The sequence below is a fragment of the Sapajus apella genome, unplaced genomic scaffold, assembly GCF_009761245.1.
Source record: "Sapajus apella isolate SASKATOON/1434 unplaced genomic scaffold, GSC_monkey_1.0 scaffold30, whole genome shotgun sequence".
Lineage (NCBI taxonomy): Eukaryota > Metazoa > Chordata > Mammalia > Primates > Cebidae > Sapajus > Sapajus apella.
The window spans coordinates 14,818,134-14,842,591 of record NW_022436970.1 but is presented as its reverse complement, the minus strand read 5'-3'; the positions used below and the strand labels follow the sequence as shown (position 1 = coordinate 14,842,591).

General features: G+C 34.5%; 1 protein-coding gene and 1 non-coding gene across 2 annotated transcripts in view; one reads left to right on the top strand and one right to left on the bottom strand.

The window, feature by feature from the left end:
• The window catches only part of DOK6 (docking protein 6), a 459,594-nt gene that overhangs the window by 421,650 nt on the left and 13,486 nt on the right, over positions 1-24,458 (bottom strand). The gene's annotated exons all lie outside the window — the stretch shown is intronic.
• Positions 13,267-13,387, top strand: LOC116561863. Its single transcript, XR_004273639.1, has one exon. It is a non-coding gene; the product is annotated as a 5S ribosomal RNA (ribosomal RNA).

Here is a 24,458-nt window from a genome sequence, read left to right as displayed (position 1 = left end):
TCCTTTATAAATTACCCAGTCTCAGATATGTCCTGATAGCAGCATGAGACAGACTAAAACACAAAGCATATTTAAAGTTCCTTGAAGAACTTTAAAAATAAAAAGAACATAAATATGCTTACAAATATTGTTGTTAATATTCATAAAATGAGCAAATTGATTCTGTTTTAAGAAGAGAGAATTAAGCAAGTCAAAAACAACATTAATGGTGAATTTTAAAAAACACAAGATAAAAGACAGACTGGTTAATTATGCAGGATTGATACACAATCATAGAATTATCCAAATCCTCTGACTATTTTGTTTTCTCACCTCTATCTCTGCATGTTCCTGAGTGACCATATTTTAATCCTCATCTTAAAGGTTATCTCCTTTCTAAAGTATTTTTCTGAACTCTGCCTTCCTTCCAACCTGAACATTTTTTTTCTTTTCTCTCAATATCCAAATTGTTTCATTGTCTCCTCCTTAAGACATTTATCACATTCTGTGTAACATTATGCACACCAGTGTTCTACCTCTACCACTGGGCCATCTCTTTATACCATGAAGCACCTATTGTGCTTTTCACAATGCAACAGCTGTTGAATGAACAGTTACTCTGTGCATCCCCTGGCTGTTGATATTTCTATTATAAAAAAGAAGAATACATTTTTTAGCTACTTTTATTGCTATGTTGTCCAGTGCATGTTGTGGTGAGCTCAAAGAATACACCTGTGTAATTCAGAAATACCTTGTAAATGTAAGTTATTTATGCCACGCACTTTTGAATGAAACATTGGATGTAGGTTCGGTATAGCTTTGAAAGTTTTTCTCTACAAGCAATATACTTCAAAATAAGTAATTCATATTAATTTGAATAACAACAGATGTTATGTACAAATTTTATTCTATTAAATTTATCTTCTCTAGTCTTTTAATGTTTTAAATTGCAAAAATGTTTCAGAAGGTATAAAATAATTGAGATCCTCAAAGGAAATTGCCTAGCTAAAAATATATGCAATCTTTGTGAGAAAGATGGACAAAAAAGAAACTATTGAATTTTAAAAATTGAGTACACATATTTGCCATACTTTTACACTATTTTTGACAGTAACAGTATAATAATTAAAATTGCAATAAAATGTTACTTTAACTTAATTTGGTATTCATATAAGGATTGTTTTTTATGGTGGTTATTGGCTATAACGACAGATTTAATTTGAATACAAAACCACACACACACACACACACACACACACACACACACACACACTTTACTGGAAATTGAGTGGTATAGACGATAGAGAATTAATTTGAAAAGTTTAATTTTAATATCTTTCTGCCTTTATAGTTTCAAAAGTTTAAAATAGTCAACTAATTTTTAAATTAGCCTATTGAAAATCAAATCGTAGGGTTTGAAATACAGAAGCTGCTGAAATTCACTACCCACTCACTCAGCACCTTTATTAAACCTTCAACCAGACAACGTCCAGTTGTTTTTCTCTCCCAAGGTCACCTTTCTACATAGGTCAACAATTTTTTGTTTCACATTCAATGTATCTCATCATCAAAGCAGTGTGTGTGTGTGTGTGTGTGTGTGTGTGTGTGTGTGTAAGAGAACAGAAATCCCAGAAGAAAAAGCAATTTGTGTAGAAAAGTGAGATATTACAGAGACTGAAATTCTCCACAGACACAATAAATACAAGAGGACAGTGAAACAATGTCTACGAGGGTCACAGTGAAAAAAAAGGCTATAACCCAAGAAATATAATTGGGCTCAGGCTATCCTGCAAGTATAAAAGCACCAGACCAACATTCCCAAGTATACAGTAAAACAGAACAGATTCATGGCTACTCTGAATGTCTTCTTCAAAACAACTACAGGCATAGCTTGTTTTATTATACTTAAATTTATTGTGCTTGGCAGATATTGCATTTTTTACAAATTGAAATTCTGTGGGAACCCTGTGTTAAGCATGTCTATCATCTCCATTTTTCAAACAGTGTATGCTCACTTCATGTCTCTGTGTCACATTTTAGTAATTCTCATATTTTAAACCATTACATTATTTCTATATCTGCTATGGTGATCTGTGATCAGTGATCTTTGATATCACTATTGTAATTGTTTTCAGTACCACAAACCATGCTATATAAGATGCTAAACTTAATTGACAAATATGTTGTATGTGTTCTGATGTCACTGACTAGCCATTTCTCACTTTTCTCCCTCTTCTCAGACATCCAGATTCCCTGAGACAACAATATTGAAATCAGGCCAATCAATAATCCTACAATGGCCTCTAAGTGTTTAACTGAAACAAAGAATAGCATACCCTGTTGCTTCAAGTCAAAAGCTACAAATTATTAGGAAATCTTTAAACTTAGTGACAAAGGCATGCTGAAGGCAGACATAGCCCAAAAGCAAGTGCTCTTGCGCCAAACAGTTATCCAAGTTGAGAGATGCAAAAGGAAAAGTTTCTGAAAATAATGAAAGTGCTACTAGAGTGAACACATGAATCATAAGAAAATGAAATAGCCTGGGTTGCTGATATGGAGAAAGTTTTAGTGGTCTGTATAAAAGATCAAACCAGCCACAACATTGTCTTCAGCCAAAGCCTAATCCAGAACAAGGCCCTCACTCCAATTCTATGAAGCCTGAGAGAGGTGAGGAAGCTACAGAAGAGAAGTTTGAAACTAGCATAGGTTGGTTCATGAGGTTTAAGGAAAGAAGTCATCTCCATAATATAACAGTGAAGGGTGAAGCAGCAAGTGCTGATGCAGGAGCTGCAGCAAGTTATCCAGAAGATCTAGCTAAGACCACTGATGAAGGTGGTTGTACTAAAAACATATTTTCAGTGTAGACAAAACAGCCTTTTACTGGAAGAAGATGCCATTCAGGACTTTCATAGCTAGAAAGGAGAAGTCAATGCCTAACTTAAAAGCTTCAAAGGACTGGCTGGCTCTCCTGTTAGAGGTTAATGCAACTGGTAACTTGAAGTTATAGACAATGCTCATTTACCATTCCAAAAATCATAAGATCCTTAAGGATTATGCTAAATCTACTCTGCCAGTACTCCATAAACAGGATAACAAAGCCTGGATGACAGCATATCTGTTTACAGCATGGTTTTCTGAGTATTTTAAAACCAATGTTGAGACCTGCTGCTTAGAAAAAGAGATTTCTTTTGAAATATTACAGCTCATTGACAATATACCTGGTTACCCATGAGCTCTGATGGAAATGTACAAAGCAGTGATGTTTTTGTTTTGTTTTTTTGAGACTGGGTCTCACTCTGTTGCCCAGGCTGGAGTGCTGTGGTATGATCATGGCTCACTGCAGCCTCCATTTCCTAGGGTGCAGAAACTTTCCCACCTCAGCATCCCGAGTAGCTGGGACTACAGGCATTTGCCACAACATCCAGCTATTTTTTGTAGTTTTTGTAGAAACAAAGTTTCACCATGTTGGCCAGGCTGGTCTTGAACACCTAGGCTCAAGTGATCTACCTCCCCTGGCCTACTAAATGCTAGGACGATAGGCGTGATCATTATACCTGGTAATAATTGTCATTTTTATGCCTGCTAACACAACATCCATTCTACCACCCATGAATCAAAGAGTCATTTAGACTTTCAAGTCTTATTATATAAGAAATACATTTCATGGCCAGACGTGGTGGCTGATGCCTGTAATCTGGGCACTTTGGGAGGATGAGGTAGGCAGATTACCTGAGGTCAGGAGTTAAGAGACCAGCCTGGCCAACATAGTGAAACCCTGTCTCTATTAAAAATACAAAAAATATTAGCTGGGTATAGTGGCGAGCATCTGTAATCTCAGCTAATCAAGAGACTAAGGCAAGAGAATTGCTTGAACGCAGGACTTGGAGGCTGCACTGAGCCGAGATTGAGTCACTGCACTCCAGCCTGGGTAACAGAGTGGGACCCTGCCTCAAAAAAAAAAAAAAAAAAAAGAAAAGAAAAGAAAAGAAATACATTTCATAAGTGTGTAGCTGTCACAAATAGTGATTCCTCTGATGGAACTGGGCAAAGTAAGCTGAAAAGCTTCTGGAAAGGATTCAGCATTTTAGATGAAGAACATTTCTGATTCATTGGAGGAAGTCAAAACATACACATTAACAGGGAGCTTGAAAGAAGTTGATTTTAACTCTTGTGGGTGATTTTGAGTTCAAGTCTTCAGCAGAGGAAGGAACTGCAGACATGGTAGAAATAGCAAGATAACCAGAATTAGAAGTGGAGCCTAAAGATATGACTGAATTGCTGAAATTTCAAGGTAAAACTTTAACAAATGAGAAGTTTCTTTTTATGGATAAGCAAATAAAGTGGTTTCTTAACACGGAATCGACTCTTGATGAAGATGCTGTGAATATGACTGGCATGACAACAAAGGATTTAGAATATTACATAAACTTAGTTGATTCCAATTGCAAAAGAAGTTCTACTATGGGTAAAATGCTACCAAACAGCATCACATACGACAGAGAAATCTTTCATGAAAGGAAGACCCAATAGATGTGGCAAAATCACTGTTGTCTTGTTTTTAAAAGTTGCCCCACCCACCTTAACTTTCAGCGACCACCACCTTGATTTGTCAGCAGCCATCAACACTGAGGCAAGACCCTTCATCAGCAAAATATTACTACATACTGAAGTCTTAGATAATCAATAGCATTTTTAGCAATAAATTATTTTTTAATGATGGAATTACAATGATTTTTAGACACAAATATATTGACACTTAATAGGCTACAGCAGAATGTGAACATGACTTTATATGCACCAGGAAACCCCCAAATTTGTTTGACTCCCTTTATTTTGAGATTTGTTTTATTGTGGTGGTCTAGAACTGAACCAACAACATTTTTAAGATATGCCTGCATGAACAATATTTCCAAAATATTTACAAGATATGATAAAATCCAGATAATTCCTTTGGGTTATCCCAATCAAGCCACCATTGAATTTCTTCCAGAATTAGATATTATAAAAATATTGGAAATAAAGAAACTACTTTAAATTTCATATGGAACTAAAAAAAAAAGCCTGTATAGCCAAGACAATCTAAGCAAAAGAACAAAGCTGGTATCACGCTACCTGACTTCAAACTATACTACAAGGCCACAGTAAACAAAACAGCATGGTTACTGGTACCAAAACAGATATATAGACCAATGGAACAGAACAGAGGCCTCACAAATAACGCTATACATCTACAACCATCTCATCTTTGACACATCGGACAAGAACAAGCAATAGGAAAAGGATTCCCCATTTAATAAATAGTGATGAGAAAACTGGCTACCTATATGCAGAAAACTGAAACTGGATCCCTTCCTTACACCTTATACAAAAAGTAACTCAAGACAGGCTAAAGACTTAAACATAAGACATAAAACCATAAAAATCCTAGAAGAAAACGTAGGCAATACCATTCAGGACATAGGCATGGGCAAAGACTTCATGATTTAAACACAAAAAGCAAAGATAACAAAAGCCAAAATTGACAAATGGGATCTAATTAAACTAAAGACCTTCCACACAGCAAAAGAAACTATCATCAGAGTGAACAGACAACCTACAGAATGGGAGAAAATTTTTGCAATCTATCCACCTGACAAAGGGCTAATATCCAGAATCTACAAAGAATTTACAAGAAAAAAAACATCAAAAAGTGGGCAAAGGATATGAACAGACACTTCTCAAAAGAAGATATTTATGCAGCCAACAAATGTATGAAAAAAAAGCTCATCATTACTAGTCATTAAAGAACAGAAAACCAAACACCACATGTTCTCACTTGTAAGTGGGTGCTGAACAATGAAAACACAAGGATGCAGGGAGGGGAATCAGACACCAAGAACTGGGGGGTAGGGGGCTAGGAGAGGAGTAGCAGGGGATAGGGGAATTGGGGAGGGATAGCAATAGCAAAAATACCTAATGTAGATGACAGGGCAAAGGATGCAGCAAACCACCACCTGGCATGTGTGTAACCATGTAACAAACCTGCACGATCTGCATATGTACCCAGGAACTTAAAGTATAATAATTTTTTTTAAAAATGCAAATCAAAACCACAATGAGATACCACTTCACACCAGTTAGAATGGCAATCATTAAAAAGTCAGGAGAGGATGTTGAGAAATAGGAACACTTTTACACTGTTGATGGGAGTATAAATTAGTTCAACCATTGTGGAAGACAGTGTGGCGATTCCTCAAGGATCTAGAAGCAGAAATACCATTTGACCCAGCAATCCCATTACTGGGTATATACCCAAAGGAGTATAAATCATTCTACTCTAAAGACATGTGCACACCTATGTTTATTGCAGCACTGTTCACAATAGCAAAAAGCTGGAACCAATCCAAACGTTCATCAATGATAGACTGGATAAAGAAAATGTGGCACATATATACCATGGAATACTATGCAGCCATAAAAAAGCATGATTTCATGTCCTTTGCCATGACATGGATGAAGCTGGAAACCATCATTCTCAGCAAACTAACACAGGAACAGGAAACCAAACACAAGATCTTAAAAGTGGGAGTTGAACAATGAGAGCACTTGGACACAGGAAGGGGAACATCACACACGGGAGCCTGTCAGTGGGTGGGGGATTAGGGGAAGGATAGCATTAGGAGAAATATCTAATGTAGATGACAGGCTGATGGATGCAGCAAACCCATGGCATGTGTATACCTATATAACAAACCTGCATGTTCTGCACATGTATCCCATAACTTCAAGTATATTTTTAAAAATCCAGATAATTCACATATGTATCAAAATAAAAAACTCAAGAATAGACAGTCTGTAGTGGTGAATCACATCGATTTTAATATAGAACTAAAGTTTTAAATAGAGAACTAAGGTGTAAGAACTGTAATTATAAAACAGGACACAAATTTTAAAAACCCTAACAAGCTAAAACAGTACATAAAAATTAGAAAGAAAAGAAAGATTAAAAGTATATTAACTTTATTAGTTTTCATAGCTGGGAATAAACCGATATTATCTAAATTTATCTTTAATTGTATCTTTATATAGCTAAAGAAAAGCACATATGAGCCAAGAGAAAAACTGGACACATCTCAGAGTGATAAAAATGAAAGAGGGAGGGGGAAATATCACTGAAATACATATTTATGTATTTTCCTTTTAGCAAGTAATATGGATTATTTGAAAATCAAAACAATAATAAATTGTAAATACTTCAGGTCATAAAGGTAAACAAATAAAGATTTAAAAAGTATATTTATTAAGGTGAAAAAATGATACTTAATGTTATTCTGCAACTTGAACTTCTTACCACTTCAATATCCATCCTGACTTTATTGTTCCGAAGTTCTACTTCAGGATCCACATAATTAAGAAAGCTTTCAGGAATCCTTTCCCACTTTGTGTCCACATCTAATGAAAAGGTCCCTTTCTGTGTTCCCTCAGAAGCACAGCAATTATCCGTATTTTTATTATGGCTCTACAAGATTCAACCCATTTGCCCATTTACTAAATCAACCCACCAGTTCAATGCATTCTTAATGGAAGGACCCATATTTTATCTGTATTTACATTTCCAGTAGAGTGCACCGCCTAAATCAATATTTGATAAATGGATGATTAGTAAACTTCAAATGTCAGGATACTGAGGGGAGAGGGAGAAAACCTGACTTTGGCCAATGTGCAAGTGCAAACACTACTTCTTTGGCTTCCATCTATGATAACTCTCAAGGACCATCCCAGTTCCAGAACTCAACTGTGGAACAGGCTAAGATGGCAGTTACAACCTCACTGTGGATCAGGATTCCCCTACACCAATCTTACCTTTTCCATTTCCTTACATCTGTGCCTCCCAGGAACAATCCAGTATTTCTGCCACATGCAAATCTACATGTGCATCCAACATGTGGGGCACATACCACTTCTTTCTTTTTTTTTTTCTTTCTTTTTTTTGTTTTTTTTTTTGAGACTCACCACAGTCGGAAGGGGAAGAGCTATTTTCCTCATTTTTTCAGTGAGGAGTTTAAAGTGCAAAGTGTTTAATTAATTTGTCCAAGATCACATGAAGAGAATGTGGCAGAAACATTAACCAAGAAAAATGCCAAAAGAGCCAGAAATCAATGGGTATTTGTGGAATGACAGAAAAGCTGAAAAACATGTCTCAAACATCACTTTGCCTGTCTGGGAGCCTTGCTTCTACTCGCTCCACGAGGATTCCCAGACACGTCTATTGCTTCCACACCAAACTTAACATGACCTCACATAAATATGCTTGGAAGGGAAGTTGAAAATCAGTAAGAAATCATTAAAATGCATGACAAAAGTGGAACTGATTATCCCCAGCAGAAAAATCATGTGTGAACAGAAAATGTTGCTATAGTTGGGGCTATAAAGTTAGTGCACGTGGTTTTCTTTTCCTATTAGCCGCTCTTCGGCAAAACTTTGTATAGCACGTAGAAAATCCGTAGTGAAAAAGTACATAGGAATATGTGACAAAATCCCAAATGTGAAATGCTTATTGTTCTTTCTATATTTGTGCTTTCTATTGAACTTTATGTCATAAACGTGACTATATATTTAACGAGTTTCTGAGAGAAAATAGTCCACATTTATTTCCAAGCTACTTATATCCAGGTTTTTAGAAGGGAAGAATTCTTTCTTTTGCAGTATATACAGATGACATAGATAGAGCAAAGCCTCTAAAACTGTGTGCACACAGAGTCTCATTGTCCTGAATTCTTCCCTGCAATGTGGCTTGCTGTATTACATTTTCAAGTACAGCATGAGACTTAGATGTATATAAGCTTTATCTCAATCTGGAATAATTTTTGGCTGCTATTTTTGTTAAATGCATTTTTATTACATCATAGTTTACTTACAAAATTTGATACAATTTTTAAAAATGTAGCTCACTTAAAAGACATCCTTAATTTTCCCAAATAATATTGCCATTTCTATTGCAATGTTTAATCAAAACCATTATGCTTTTGCCGTTCAATTAAATGATTAGATATTTTAACATATTATACTGATTCCCAGAAAAAAAAAATCAGGGAAGAAAACTGAAACTTGCTTTCTAAGAGTGTTTTACTACCAATTCTTCAAGCAAAGGCAGTGTTCAATTAGCACTAATAAATAAAATGCTAATAGATCTCCTAAAAATTGCGGATGTGTTCCAGTTCAATTTAAAATTTAATTCTAACTTTATTAATATATGGACTAAAACTAGATTCAAATGAATTAGAGAACACAGAATGAAGCTTTTAAAATCAGACTAAAGAAGGCAGAAGAGAGCTTCTGTTTTTAGCTATGCCATAATTTTCACAAACTGCCACTTCTATGACTTTGCAGTAATCAAAACCATCAAAACAAATAAATCACTGTGCTTTGAGGTCAAGCAGTCATACCCATAACCTTAAAGTCCTGATTTATTAACATGGAATGTGCCAGAAAATATAATGCAAACACACTTTATCTTTAATAATGAAATTCTATGGGGCAACTCATTAGCTTAATTCATTAATTTTATATCAAGCACAACACAAATGCTTCCTAATGATATATTTAAAAAATTATATTAACTTATATTTTAAATAAAATTTTATTTTCTTTCATTAATCACTTTTTTTTGAAGGGGAAAATTTAAACTTGGAAACTTTGGAAACAAGTTTCTACGCAGTAACACCACCAAAAGTATCACTGTTGCCAGTAGTCATACAATTATTCCAACTGTGAGAAAGATTAATTTTAAATATTGAAACCTCATTCGAATTCAGAAATATGCACATGTATTCTCCCTCTTCTCTCAAAATAGCATTATCTTATTGGCAATGAGATTATAGGTTCACATGGGTTTCACATTTTTTACACATTTCAAAATAATTAGAATGGCAAACTTTTTTTTTTTTTTTTTTTTTTTTTCCCCGAGACAAGGTCTCTCTCTGTTGTCCAGGCTGGAATGCAGTGGCACAATCTCAGCTCACTGCAGCCTGGACCTCCTGGGCTCAAGGAAACCTCCCACCTCAGCCTCCCAAGTAGCTGGTATGACAGATGCATACCTCTACTCCTGGGTAAGGTTTTTAATTTTTTTTATAGAGACAAGTTCTTGCCATGTGGTCCAGGCTGTTCTCAAATTCATGGGCTCAAGTAATCCTCATGCACTGGTCTTTTAAAGTGCTGGGAATAGAGACATGGGCCACTGTGCCCAGACAAAATGATAAACATGTTTAGTTAACAATTTTTAGGGAAAAAAAACTCACTAATTGTATACTATATTGTGAAGTATCAATGTTTAATTGTAATTTCCTTTCAAACTGTCTTTTTATTTTTGGTTATTAAAACTTAACAGAGGTTCCTATGGTTAAGCTGCAATCTTTTAAAGTATTATGTTTAAATGTAGGATGCAAACTATTTTTAATATGTGTAAAACAAAAAATTAAGCTAGATAATTATTCTGTGCTTATGTAAGATATTAACATAAGGGAATGCCAGATGAGGGATATGTAGAATTCTCTGTACTATCTTTGTAACTTTTATGTAAGCCTTAAACTATCTCTTAAAAAGTTACATTTAACTTTGACCCAACAATTGTTATAAAGCTTTATCAATGGGGTGGGGAAATTTCAACAGTAGGTAGTAAGTAAACAAATTACATAATATCTGTAAATCATACTCGTTGAAAATTGTGTACATCTATATTTATTGTGAGAAATTAAAAATTAATTAGAACTGTAAAATTCAGCCCTGCCAATCCTGGGCTAGAATAAGACAAGTAATGCCAGCTGCAAAGTTAACAGGAATCACCCTTTCTCCCAAAGATTAGCTATTACACAATCAAGAGCAGCTTAAGGATACTCTTTTATGAATGAGTACTGTTTTTCTACTCACCGAGAAACCCTGTTTGCTGTCAGAAACTTTGATGTTTGAAATTATGTAAATAAGAATGAAACCTCCCACTCTTGCCTAGGGTTGTTAAGTTACTTTGACTCAGGGAAACCGCAGGAATTGACAACTCAGGTGCAGAGGTTCAGATAAGCGGATTCTGGACACCGCTCTCCATAATTATCTCAACTCTGTAGTTTACAAGGAGAAAGGACTCTCAGTTTACACTGCAGTCCAAAACTGATGTTAGTCCCTTTAAATAGTCTTGCTTTGTGCCTGCTTACAGTAATGTCTTATTTACATTTCACCTAAGCTCCATCACTCCCTACACACTGCTATAACTCTCTTTCCCTTAGTTTGGTGAAAGCTCCCAAAGTTTTTCTGCTGTGCAGTCTCCTTCATTATACCGAGGTAATAAACCTGATTTTGTCACAGTAGAGACTGTCAGCGGTGGTACTATGTTGACTGAGCTAGGAAAATTGACATTGGAAAACATTAATAATCTTGCTTTTTTCCTATCTTCTTTTTTTTTGAGATGGAGTCTTGTTCTGTTGCCCAGGCTGGAGTACAGTGGTATGATCTCAGTTCACTGCAACTTTCATCTCCTGGGTTCAAGTGATTCTCTTGTCTCAGCCTCCTAAGTAGCTGGGGCTGCAGGCCCACCACACCTGGCCAATTTTGTATTTTTAGTAGAGATGAGGTTTCACCATGTTGGCCACGCTGGTCTCACAACTCTTGACCTCAGGTGAACCACCCACCTAGGCCTCTTTGAAGTGCTAGGATTACAGGTGTGGGCCACTGCGCCAGGCCAGTAATCTATTTTTAAGCGGGGGGGAATTCCCTATAAAGTATTACATATACTCTACTATTTTTGCAAAGTAAAATTATTTATGTATTCAACTTAGGGAAAGAAAAAAATCTAGGTAGATTCATTCAAAGAATGAATAATGGTACTGATCTAATGAGGAAGTGTGGGAGATTATGGTAAGTCCAACTATCATTTTCTATGTTGTGTGACTGTTATCTTAATAATGAGCAATTCATTTTTATAATCAAAGACTTCTTAAAAATATTTTGAATAGACCTTTGCTCTCAAAAATAATTAAAAAACGAAAGTAAAAAGAAATAATCTGTACCTTAAATCTGAATAAGCCATTGTCATTAACTACTGTTCCTTTCAGATGCTTAGACTGAAGATACAGACATAACAAATATTCTAAAATTGGAAGTTAAAAAGATGACAGTATTGATGTAGACAACCTAAGACTTTTTTGGAAATGATGGCTTTTTCTTCTCCTTTGTAATCAAGTCAATTCTAGACCTTTCAATGCAGGTAGATCTAATAGTTATAATTGCCCCTCTACAGATTAAAAGCTTTTTGATAATTCAGAGTTTAGGAAATCAATGATGTCAAAAGTCCACTTAGAAATTTCTTTCAGAGGCAGCTGAATAACCTTCTATACACTGAGATTGTTTTTATGATTCACTTTCATAAAAAGGAAAATTCATTAGATAAAATGGCCAATTTATCAGCATTTCATAATCACTAATAATCAGTGTTTCATAATCATAGTGAATAGTTTAACCAATTTATCTTTGGAAAAATTCCAGCTATAAGAGCAATGAATCTCATACTTTACATCTAAATGAAAACAATGGTTTCTCTCTTTTTAACAGGTTTAAATTGTAATACTAGGCTTAGGAATTACAACTGTGAGAATGTAAAAATCATAAAAAATTGCAGACACTGCATTAGAGGTGTTATGGAAGGTAAGGAAGACCTTGTGTTGTAATAGTAAGATATATATATATTCTATGTTAATAAGATATATTAATATATATTGAGAGGTTATATATTAATTATACACACACACATATATACATACATAGAGAGAGAGAGAGGGAAATCATTCAATATTTTCCTTATAGCAAAATCAAGAGATATAGATGTTGTTTGTATTAAACATAACTGGTTGAATACATTGTGGTTTTCAACATACATTTAAGCATAAAATTTCAAGTACAAACAGGAATCTAAGAAATTATTTCCAATATATTTTGATAGAAATATAAACTATCCATGTGCAGTAAATAAAAAAGCCAATCATTAAAAAATTCTGGAATTTTAGATCATCTTAACATTTAGTAAATTAAATCATTTTAGTATGCAGTTAATCAGGACAGGACCACATTTTCTCCAAAGAATATTTAAAGATTCTTAAATCAGAAGTTTTCATCACATCTTCAACTCACAGGAATATGTCCATGCTACTACATAAGGAAATCATAAGAGTCACAGGAGGAAATTTAAGCATATACTAAACAAAAACTTTTGAAGCAAAAGGATACAACAAATAATTAAAACATTCCCTATAAAAATCTGATTCCGTCTATGGCCATACCACCCTGAACGCACCCGATCTTGTCTGACCTCGGAAGCTAAGCAGGGTTGGGCCTGGTTAGTACTTGGATGGGAGACCACCTGGGGGGATACCGGGTGCTGTAGGCTTTAAAAAAAAAAAAAAAAAAAAAAAAAGGAAAAAAAAAATCTGATTACAAAGCCCTCAATTAATTAATTAATTCTCTCGTGGCTGTTCTGAACAGGCAAGATTTCTTCTTATTCCAGACTGAAATATTCCAAGCAATGTTAGGCTTTTCATCATGAGTACATTCGTTTGTGAAAGGCAAGAGACACTAAAGCTACAAGTTGATTTTGCAGATTTTTCTACGAATCACTCTAGGTGCCTATAAGGAAATACTAATAAACATGAATGATGATTCCACAATAAAAGACAATGATTCTGACAATTATTCATCATTGAGGTAATACCACATAGAAAGTACCACACTGACACTCTAGTATTTGAGCAAGTCCTTTCATTTTTACTTTTTAAAAATTTGAGTACATAAAAGGAGAATAGAGAGGTTGTTGGAAAAAGTAGATTTGTTTTTTAACATGTTAGACAATCCTAGTCAACTTATTTGGATTTTATTATTTTTGGTATTTTATCCAGCAAATGAGCTATCAGAGGCTTATATTCTAAATCACTTTCTCTTTGACTTGCATAACCGAATAATTTTTCACGGGGAAGCTCTAGATTTATCCTCTTAAGGATTAAGAATTAATCCTTATTGGGGCCCAAAATTTATATTTTTATATTAATTATTTAATTTCTGTTTGAAACTCAAATTTCAGATAAAAAAGAAGAAATCTTTCTTGAAAGGGCAACTGTAGTAAGAGTTTAAATCTCTGTGAATGGTTAGAATTGTATCTGGCACAAAGTAAATGCTAAATCTATATTTAAGAATGAATGAATGAAGATATAAACTACAGGGTTCCAAACACATTTCCTTTAATTTACCAAATTTATATACATAGCCCACATTGTGTGGGCACAAAACAAGGCATTGCAAATTACTATAGAAATAATCTACATGCTCTGTATTTTATAATCTATTTTTCTCTATATATAAATACCATATTCTCTATATTTTATAATTAAGTACAGTACAATGAAGACAAAGTTAAGATCAAGAGGAACTGTAAAGAAAGTAAAGTAACTTTAAAAGTAGGGTATTCCAGGACAGGCGGGGTGGGGTGGCTTACACCTGTAATCCCAGCACTTTGGGAGGCCAAGGGTGGCAGATCACCTGGGGTCAGGAGCTCAAGACTAGCCTGGTCAACATGGTGAAACCCCCATCTTTACTAAAAATACAAAAATTATCCAGGCATGGTGGTGGGTGCATGTAATACCAGCCAGGAGAATTGCTTGAACCCAGGAGGTGGAGGTTGCAGTGAGCCAATATTATGTCATTGCACTCCAGTCTGGGCAACAAGAGTGAAACTCCATCTCAAAAAAAAAAAAAAAAAAAAAAAAAAAAAAGTGGGGTATTCCATGGTGTATGTGTACCACATTTTCCCCTATTTTCTTTAATCAGTCTATCATTAATGGGCATTTAGGCTGATTCCATGTCTTTGCTGTTGTGAACAGTGCTGCAGTGAACCTATGTTTGCATGTGTCTTCAAGATAGAATGACTTCTATTCCTTTGGGCATATACCCAGTAATGGGATTGCTGGGTTGAATGGTATTTCTGTCTTTAGGTCTTTGAAGAATCACCACAGTCTTCCACATGGCTGGACCAATTTACACTCTCACCAACAATATATAAACATTCCTTTTTCTCCACAATCTTGCCAGCATCTGTTATGATCGACTTTTTAATAGGAGACATGCTGACTGGTGTCAGATGGTATTTCATTGTGGTTTTGATTTACACTTCTCTAATGATGAGTGTTGTTATGCTTTTTTTCATATGATTGTTGGCACATGCATGTCTTTTTTTGGAAGTATCTGTTCATGTCATTTGCCCACCTTTCTATGGGGTAGTTTCTTCTTTCCTTGTAATTTTGTTTAAGTTCCTTATAGATGCTGGATATTAGACCTTTGTTGGAGTGCTATGCAGCCATTAAAAAAGAGAGGGAGAGTGCATATCTTTTGCAGGGACATGGATGGAGCTAGAGGCCATTATCCTTAGTAAACTAACACAGAGACATAAAAACGAATACCACATGTTCTCACTTATAAATGAAAGCTAAATGATGAGAACACATGGACACATAGAGGGGAACAACACACACTAGGACCTTTCGGAGGGTGGAGGCTGGAAGAAGAGACAGGATCAGGAAAAATGACTGATGGGCACAATGCTTAATACTTGGGTGAGGAAATCAGCTGTACAAGAAACCCCCATTACACAAGTTAACCTATGTAACAAATCTGCACTTGTACCCCTGAACTTAAAATAAAAGTTAAAAAAAATAAAGAAATAAAGAAGGGCACAAAAAAATCAAACAACTGAAATAAAGGTAGGGTAACATTAGGCTAATAGGGATCAAGAGTGACTAGGTAGTCAAAATGTGACACATCCCATGTTTACAAAGTGAAAAAACGGGTATAAATGTTTGTGAATCATTTCTGACACTTTTCACGTCAAGACGCTGCATTGATTGAATATCAAATTTTATAGATTTTCTTGTGTTTCTCATTTTATCATTTTTTAATGGCATACTCATGATCTATGGTGTTTAGTAACATGGCCCAAAGTTTAGTCATTTTTATCTTCCCCTAGAAACTGAGACTCAAGACAACTCTCATAGGTAATGTGAGTTTACTCTTTTGAGATCCTATTTCAACATTTGTAAATTAAGTTGAACCATGTAATGCCTGAAATGTATTTATAATTATGTTTCTAATTTTAAAAGTCAATGAATTTTTTAATTCAAATCTTAGCAAAGTATTTGACGCAAGTTAATAAACAAATCCTAAAATGCTAATGACAAAGTAAAGTATTAAGATGATCCTGGACAGCTTTGGAGAGGAAGGAAAAAGTGTTTAAATGTGGAGAGGAACAGCAATGTTCATTATACATAAATGAACAAGTGGGGAAGAATAAGGGAGGCCATATATTACCTACACACATGCAGAAACATGGTATATGAAGCAGCAGCATTGAATGTGAATGGAAAAGAACAGATTATTTAACAAATGGTGATGAGAAAACGATCTAAATATTTGAAAAAATTAACCTGATCATAATCTGACACCAACCAATAATAATTCAGGTGAATGGATAGCTCACATATGAAAATTAAAATGTGAAATGATCAGAATAAAATGTAGGAGAATATCTTTATGATTTTAAGGCAGGAAAAAATTTCTCCAGAAATGAAAATAATATAAATCTGTATATTTAGCTCTAGTATGCTAGTGTTAAAACAGTCTTAAAGACAGTCTTGCTGACTCCTTAATATTTAGAGAAAAAAATTCAACTCAATATGCAGATAGAGAAATAAAGTCAAGGAATATAGGTAATTGGAAAATTAAGTATATGTTTAATAGTTTACATGATTGCTTTAATTTTAGTGCAACTTTTTTCAACATTTTAAATCAGAATACTTTGATTCAAAATGCAAATATCTGATTAAAGGTTGCTTTAAAATTGCATTTTTATTTAAAATTATTTTCTAAAAATTAAAAAATGATTGCTTTAATAATGATGCAATGAATGCAGTAAAATATGTTATAATATATTCAAATTTCCAGTTAATACATTTTAGTGAGATCTTAAAAAGTAAATATATCATTGTGGGATAATTGAGAACAAATTAATTTCACGACCATGTAAATATAATGTAAAGCAGAAAAAAAGGGGGTATACTAAGAACACAAGCAAAGCACCATAAATAACTGAAAGGGGGAAAAGCAGAAACCACATAGTGTATATGACATCTAGAAAAGCTTGTAAATGAGGTGGCTTTGTAAATGGTCTTAAGTGGCAAGTAGCACTGTGACAAGCTGTGATAGTAGGAGGATAAAAAATTATTATATAAACATAAATATGTATAATAAAAAAACTGGAAGTGGGCAAATTATCAATCCATATTTAAATAATGATGCAATGCACACAAGGCGCTACTCTTGACTATGACAGCAAATCTCTATTTTTGCAGCTCATCCTGACCCTTCCTGGCACTTTTTGGCTTGGCTTCTATACAGTACTTCTGCTTCCAGTCCTGCCTACACTAATCTAGACTGCACATGTACAAATATTACTGTGTTACTCTGACCTAACGAATGTGACCTAACCTGTGACACTTCACACACAAGTGGCACTGAGGAACAATGGCAGGTATTCTGTGACTTCTGTGCCTTTGCCTTGCCCATGTTGCTCTATTTGCCTAAGCAAATCAAGCACAATATTGAAAATACATGTATGAAAACATGAAAAGCTATGCATGTTTAACAAGTTCATGTGCAAGGATTTTAATAAATGGAGGAGAAAAACAGACTCCCTATGGGAGTCAGCCATTGGACACATCATGCTTATTTTACAGATGAGGTATGGAGCTTGAAAGACAATGGCCTCAACCAATTGTCCCTATTTTCAAAGCTCTTTCTCTGCGTTACATTTTGGTGATATTCAGAACTTGGTACTCTTGAGGTGGGGCTTAAATAATGTTAATAATCTGAAGTACTGGGCTTCCCTGAAGTAGAAGTCTGTGGAGAGCTGTTTCAAAGACAAAAACAATGAATGTAGTCTTTGATAAGCTCCAGCTAAGTCATAAAATCACATGTTATAAAAATCAACATCAATGAGATGGAATAGAAGCCATTTCAGAACCATACTATTACATATAGCGTATTTCTGTAAAGGCTTTTCATGTTTTAAAATAAGTACAATTGAGAACATGTCTTAATTTTTTAGTACATCTAAAGTGATGCAAGCATCTTAGGGTTTCAAAGATGGTAGACTACACACATTAACAGGAAAAGTGATAAGGAGATCTGAGCCATCATTAGTAATTAGCGACATTACCTTTGAGATTAGTTGAGGCACTCATCAGGGACTATCAATGGCTCCAATTAAATTGGGGAAAAACTATATAAAATAGGAGCCTTAGAATTATTGTAGAGTATTCAGAAAAAGCGTATCATGTGCTACTCTAGGGTGGCACCCCCACTCACCATCTTCAGAGATAACACCAACCTTCACTGGAGTGAGAGTGGAATACACTGTAATGAAATGGTGTGCAGTGGTTGAAACAGGTGTTCTGAGAAGGTGCTAGAAATCAGTGTAACAGATCTGAGCCTTCTGATTCCATGTGTTATCTCAGCTTCCTTAACTTCATGGTCTTCCTGTATAAAATGAAAACGATATCTGATCTGCCCACTGAACAGTGTAGCTGTGTTAAAGGTGAACTCTATGTAAAAAACAATAAGAATTCATGTTGTGTGGGCTGATTCCTAATAGAAAATTTCCCTTGCTGTAAAAGTTAATTTTATCATATAGACTATCTGAAATTTCTCAGTAAATGTTAAAGACGAATATGTACATAAAGAATAGTCAAAATGCCAACTGAAAAAAAAAATCACAATATAAGAAATACAACTGAAGGCAACGCAGGACTATTTTTTTTTATTTAGATAGCCTTTAAAACAAAATCTCTGCCCTCCAAAACATTAATGTCCTCTGTTGTGTTTTTTTGTACATTTTATTCATTAAAAAGCTGAATTTTAGTACATTAACAAAAAATGTTTCAAAAAATAAATTTAGTTGAAGTTATAAAATGTAGTTTTTAAAACTTAAACATTGAATAACACCTCTTAGGTAAGATATAAAATATTTTCTGGCTGACGTATTTCTAATTACAGGCTTTACATTGCAATCGATTGATATTGCTAAAGCTAATTACAAAGGTGGATATTACAAAGTGCCTGTATGAAGGCAGTGCCAATGCTCTTGTACATATCACTCAAAACTATAGTGGTGCAGTTCTGAATGTAAGCTTCTTTAACAATTTAACAAATGTTTATTGACTGCCCTCTTTTGTGCCAGGCTGGACTAGGCTGGTAATGGGTCTTACATGTCATTGTATCCTCCTGTGTATAGTAAATGCTGGGCTTGGTATTAATGCCATCTTTTTACTTCTTCATCCTTAGTGTAGCTCCTATTAGCATATCCTTAATTAATACATATTAAACATATACTAACATACCCTTAATATTTGTAATTGAAAAAAAACCGACCAGATACATTACAGATTCTAACTGTAGAGTAAAACAATTATTTACTTCACGTTTGATCTTGAATAACAGGTAAACCATGGATATCCAAATGCATTAGGTGTTATTTCTTTAAGTGCTATTTAGGTGCTAGTACTTTTATTTTGAAAAGTAATTTTTACTGTTTTCCCTTTACATTCTATTCAGATACTGACATTAAGCTGTCAGCAGAGAGCATAATGACTTAAACTTCTTAGATGCTTTATTTGGGACTTTATTTATTTTGTATTCTGTACACTTTTACTGTCATTTAAAAGATAGTTGTGACTAGTTAAAACCATGAGTCTCAAGATAGCTATTTGTACTTTTTGGATGGGAATGCAGCTCAGTGATCTGTCTTTTACTGCAGTTACAAAATAGAATTTCATTGAAAAGGCATTGAATGTTATATTCTAAGTAATGAAGTCTTCTAAAATTTAGTCAAGATGGCTCTGGAGCTCAACATCAAAGACAGAAGTTTTGCACTGCTGTTTGTTTTTAAAGTCAATGGAGTGTTCAAACCACTTGGCTCCTAGTAAGTAAGGTATTCTATGGGCAACTGTAGCTTACATAAACCTAATTTCACAGAGAACACTAAACTGCAACTGCAAAATGATTAACATTTATGTTTTCCCTAATTTAAAACAGAGAACCAAAAATGAAAAAGTTCCAGCTAATAATTAAAATATATGTACTTAGGCTGGAATGTAAAAAAAAAAAAAAAAAAACGTTTTGTCTCACTGTCATTTCTTAATTTACTATACTTTCATATGAAATTTAAGAAGCAGCCATTTCTTGACTGGCATTAAATAAACATTCCCTCGATATTGATTTTAAAGCTCTTCAACTAGACATTACGGCTTATGTTTGTAATCCCAGAACTTTGGGAGGCTGAGGCATGAGGTTCTTAAGGCTATGAGTTCAAGATCAACCTGGGAAACACAGCAAGACCCCATCTCTAAAATTTTTTTTTCTCTTAATTAGCTAGGCATGGTCTCACGTGCCTATTGTCCCAGCTACTAAGGAAGCTGAGCCCAGGAGTTCAAGGTTACAGTGAACCAAGATCATACTCACTGCACTCCAGTCTGGATGACAGGGCAAGGCCCCATCTCTAAAAAAAGAAAAAAGAAGGCTGTTTAATATTTAAATAAAAATTCTACTTTACATTTTCTCAGAACTCACTGAGAAAAGCTGTCATCATGCATCAGGTTTAAATGAAAATATAAAATTTATTAGGTATTATAATAAAAGATCATCCATTTACATTTGACATAAAATGAAGTGAAATAATCCCAAAGGTACAAAACAAACACCAAAAACTATCTAGACCATATCCAGAAGAATGAAACTAGACCCCTGTCTTTCAACATATACATAAATCAAATCAAATTAATAGTTTAAATAAGACCTAAAATTATGAAACTACTAGAAGAAAACATTAGGAAAATGCTTCAGGACACTTGTTTGAGAAAAGATTTCCTGAGTAAGGCCTCAAAAGCAGACAACCAAAGCAAAAATGGGCAAACAGGATCACATCAAGTTTAAAAGCTTCTGCACAGCAAAGGAAACAATCAGCCAAGTGAAGAGAAAACCCACACAATAGGAGAAAACTATTTGTGAAACTATTCAGCTGACAAAGGATTAATAACCAGGATATATAAATAACCCAAACAACTCAACAGCAATATAAACAAATGGAAACCATAATGAGATATTATCTCACCCCAGTCAGAATGGCTAATATGAAGAAGACAGAAAATAAGAAATACTGGTGAAGATGCAGAGGAAAGGGAATATTTGTACACTGTTGATGGAAATAAAAATTCTTTCCATCTAAAATACAGTATGGAGGCTCCTCAAAATTTGAAAATAGAGTAATCCAATCTCTTGGTATATACCCAAAAGAAAGGAAATCTGTATATCAAAAAGATATGACTCCCATGTTTATTGCAGCACTATTCACAATAACCAAGATATAGTATAAACCTAAGTATTTATCAGTAGATGAATGAATAAAGAAAATGTGGTATATATACACAATGCAATGTTCTTCCTCCATATAAAAGAATGAAATCCTGTCATTTGCAGCAACATGGATGAAAATGGAGGTCATTATGTTAAGTGAAATAAGCCAGGCACAGAAAGACAAACATCATATGTCTCACAATACATGAGAGGTAAAGTATTGACCTCATGGACATAGTGGATAGAACAGCAGGTATCAGAGGCTGGGAAAAGTAGTAGAGAGGGAAGGTTGATTACCGAGCACTAAAATACAGTTAGAGAAGAGGATAAGACCTAGGGTTTGGTAGTGCAATAGGCTTGCTATAGTAAAGTTAATAATTTATTGTACATTTCAAAAGAACTAGAAGAGTAGAGTTGGATGTTCTTGACATAAATGATAAATGTTTGAGGTGATGAATATCTCAATCACCAAGATTTGATCATTATACACTGCATTATTATATCAAAATATTACATGTATTCCATAAATATGTAAACTATTACGTATCCATAAACATCAAAAATTAAAAAGTTTAAAACAGCATAATCGTCATAACATTCTAACAACCTAAACTGGTGTATGAGACCAAAGGCAAATACATGCAAGCTTGAAAACAATACATTCAAACAGTATTCAAACAGCCAGGATTATGTATACAATTTCAAAGGGATCACATCATAGTCTATATAAATGCAGTCTCTTAGATTTGTGCTGGGCACAACCCTTGCAGCCCTGTGTGGTGACCCTAGATTACAAGTAATAACCCTATGAGCTTAGAGACAGCAGAAAACTTCTAGGTTGAGGAAGAGAGGTGATACATTCTGGAGGGAGTAAGATTTGGGCATGTTCGTAAAGAAGTGAAATTTCTAAATGGGGTACACTGGGGTCTATATATTATTAAGAACAGAAGCCAGCTCTTTCTCCCACTTTCTGCTGTATTTCTAGGAAAAACAGTGGTAGAGGATGTCAAGTCTTTACTTTGAAGGGAACAATTCTGTCTCCAAAAGAAAAGACATTTTTATGTCTTCACAGGAGACATGCAGTGAGTTATTCCATTTAATTATCCTTCTGTATTCATATATTTATACAGATAGTTAAATTGTATGCAAAAATACAAATTTAGCCTTTCTATGCCATGGTGGCTTGAGTTTCAGAATAACTGTTGTCCTATTAAGACTGCTCGGCAAAAACATATTCATTCATTTTAAGGACATGTTTGTTCCCCCCTCCCTCCCTCCCTTTTTTCCTCCCTTCATTCTCTTATTTCCTTCATTCCCTCCCTTCTTTCCTTTTTTCTTCTCCTTCCCTTTCTCCCCTTCCTCCCTTTCTCCCTTCCTCCCTTCCTTCCAAAAAATTTGTCTAGAGATCTGGAAAGCAGAAGAAAATGGAGTAGATACAGAAGATGACATTGTGAAATGTGCCCTTAATAATATGTGAAATAAGCTAACCTCATGATAAATTTGTAAATGATAAGTGTATTCACTGGAAATGTTTATATGAATATACAGTCAACCTAAAATCCCTTAAAATTCTGTAAGCCATAAATTAATCTTTTACATGTTTCATAACCTTGGGATTTAATATATAAAATGTAGGGTTAAGGTAAATATTTTTTACCTCTCTTTTGTGACCCTCAAAATATGGCTTTCTTTTTTTAAGATTTTTCTTCCAAAATCAGAATTTATCTCATGAATGCATTGACCTTTAGGTGCTGAAAATGAAATAATGCATGCTTCCACAAATGTTTGCAAAAAGTAAGCCAAAATGTGACATAGTATATTAATATGGCTATCTACATGAACTCACCATGTAAGACTTTCAGTTTAGCTACTAAGGTAAAACTGTGGTAAAATAAATATCTGGTGCCTATCTTTAAGACAGTAATAATCATTTAAAATTCATACTGGAAGGTAGGGGGTCTCATGATTCAAATCATCACAGAATGACACCTTTTTCCTTTAACTGTTTTCTTGATGACATGCAGAAAATGACAGCCCATCAATCAATATTTGGCCTCTCTCAACCTGAGTTTCATGAGAGAATTAAGACTTACAAAAAATTAACTGAGTCATTGTTTTCCTCAGTTCACAAGCATTGCACAGTTGCTACCATTTTCCATATACGAAGGAAGTTAACTCATCACATACATTGGAAGACTCGAGGAAGTAAGAGTTTCTTCTCTTTATGGAACCCCGGTTCAGAAAGGCTGCCAAGAAATAGGTTCCTTTCAAAGGTTTGTCCCAGGAGGCTTTTGGTATCTGTCAATCAATTCTATTACTCAATGGTTTGAGCATCATAGACTAAACACTGTTTTAGATCTTGTAAATTATTTTACTCAATTTTAACAGGACACAATGAGGTTGGTGTTCTTCTACCCAATACATAATTAAGAACAGTGAGACTTGGAGGTATTTGAAACTTACCATAGGTTTTGCAATTCATAATTGACAAGTTATTAATTAATCCCTCAATTGATCTAAAAGATTATACTCTTTGCATTTTTCTACATTACTTCCACTATAATTGTGCCCCAATGGATGGCTTATCATGTCGCAAAATGAGGCTAGGTTTTGATGCCCCCTCTTACATTTTCTAATTAGACTTTTAAGACAACTGTTGTTAGGCATGCATTTGTGAGAAACAATACAGAACAGCCCTACATGCTCTTTATCCAATTTTCTCCATGGTAACTACTTATAAAATTATCATCTCATTTCATAACCAAAATATTGACATTACATTCAAGATACAGAACATTTCAACCACCAAATAGATTCCCCATACTGTGCTTTTATAACCACTTCTACCTCACACACAAACCCAATTCCCACTTTCCTGTCTATAACCTCTGGCTACTACCAACCAATCCATTTCTATAATTTATTATTTTAAGAATGTTAATGGAATGAAATTGCACAGTATGTGATGTTTGATGACTATTGTTTTTACAAACACCCACCATAATTTTCTG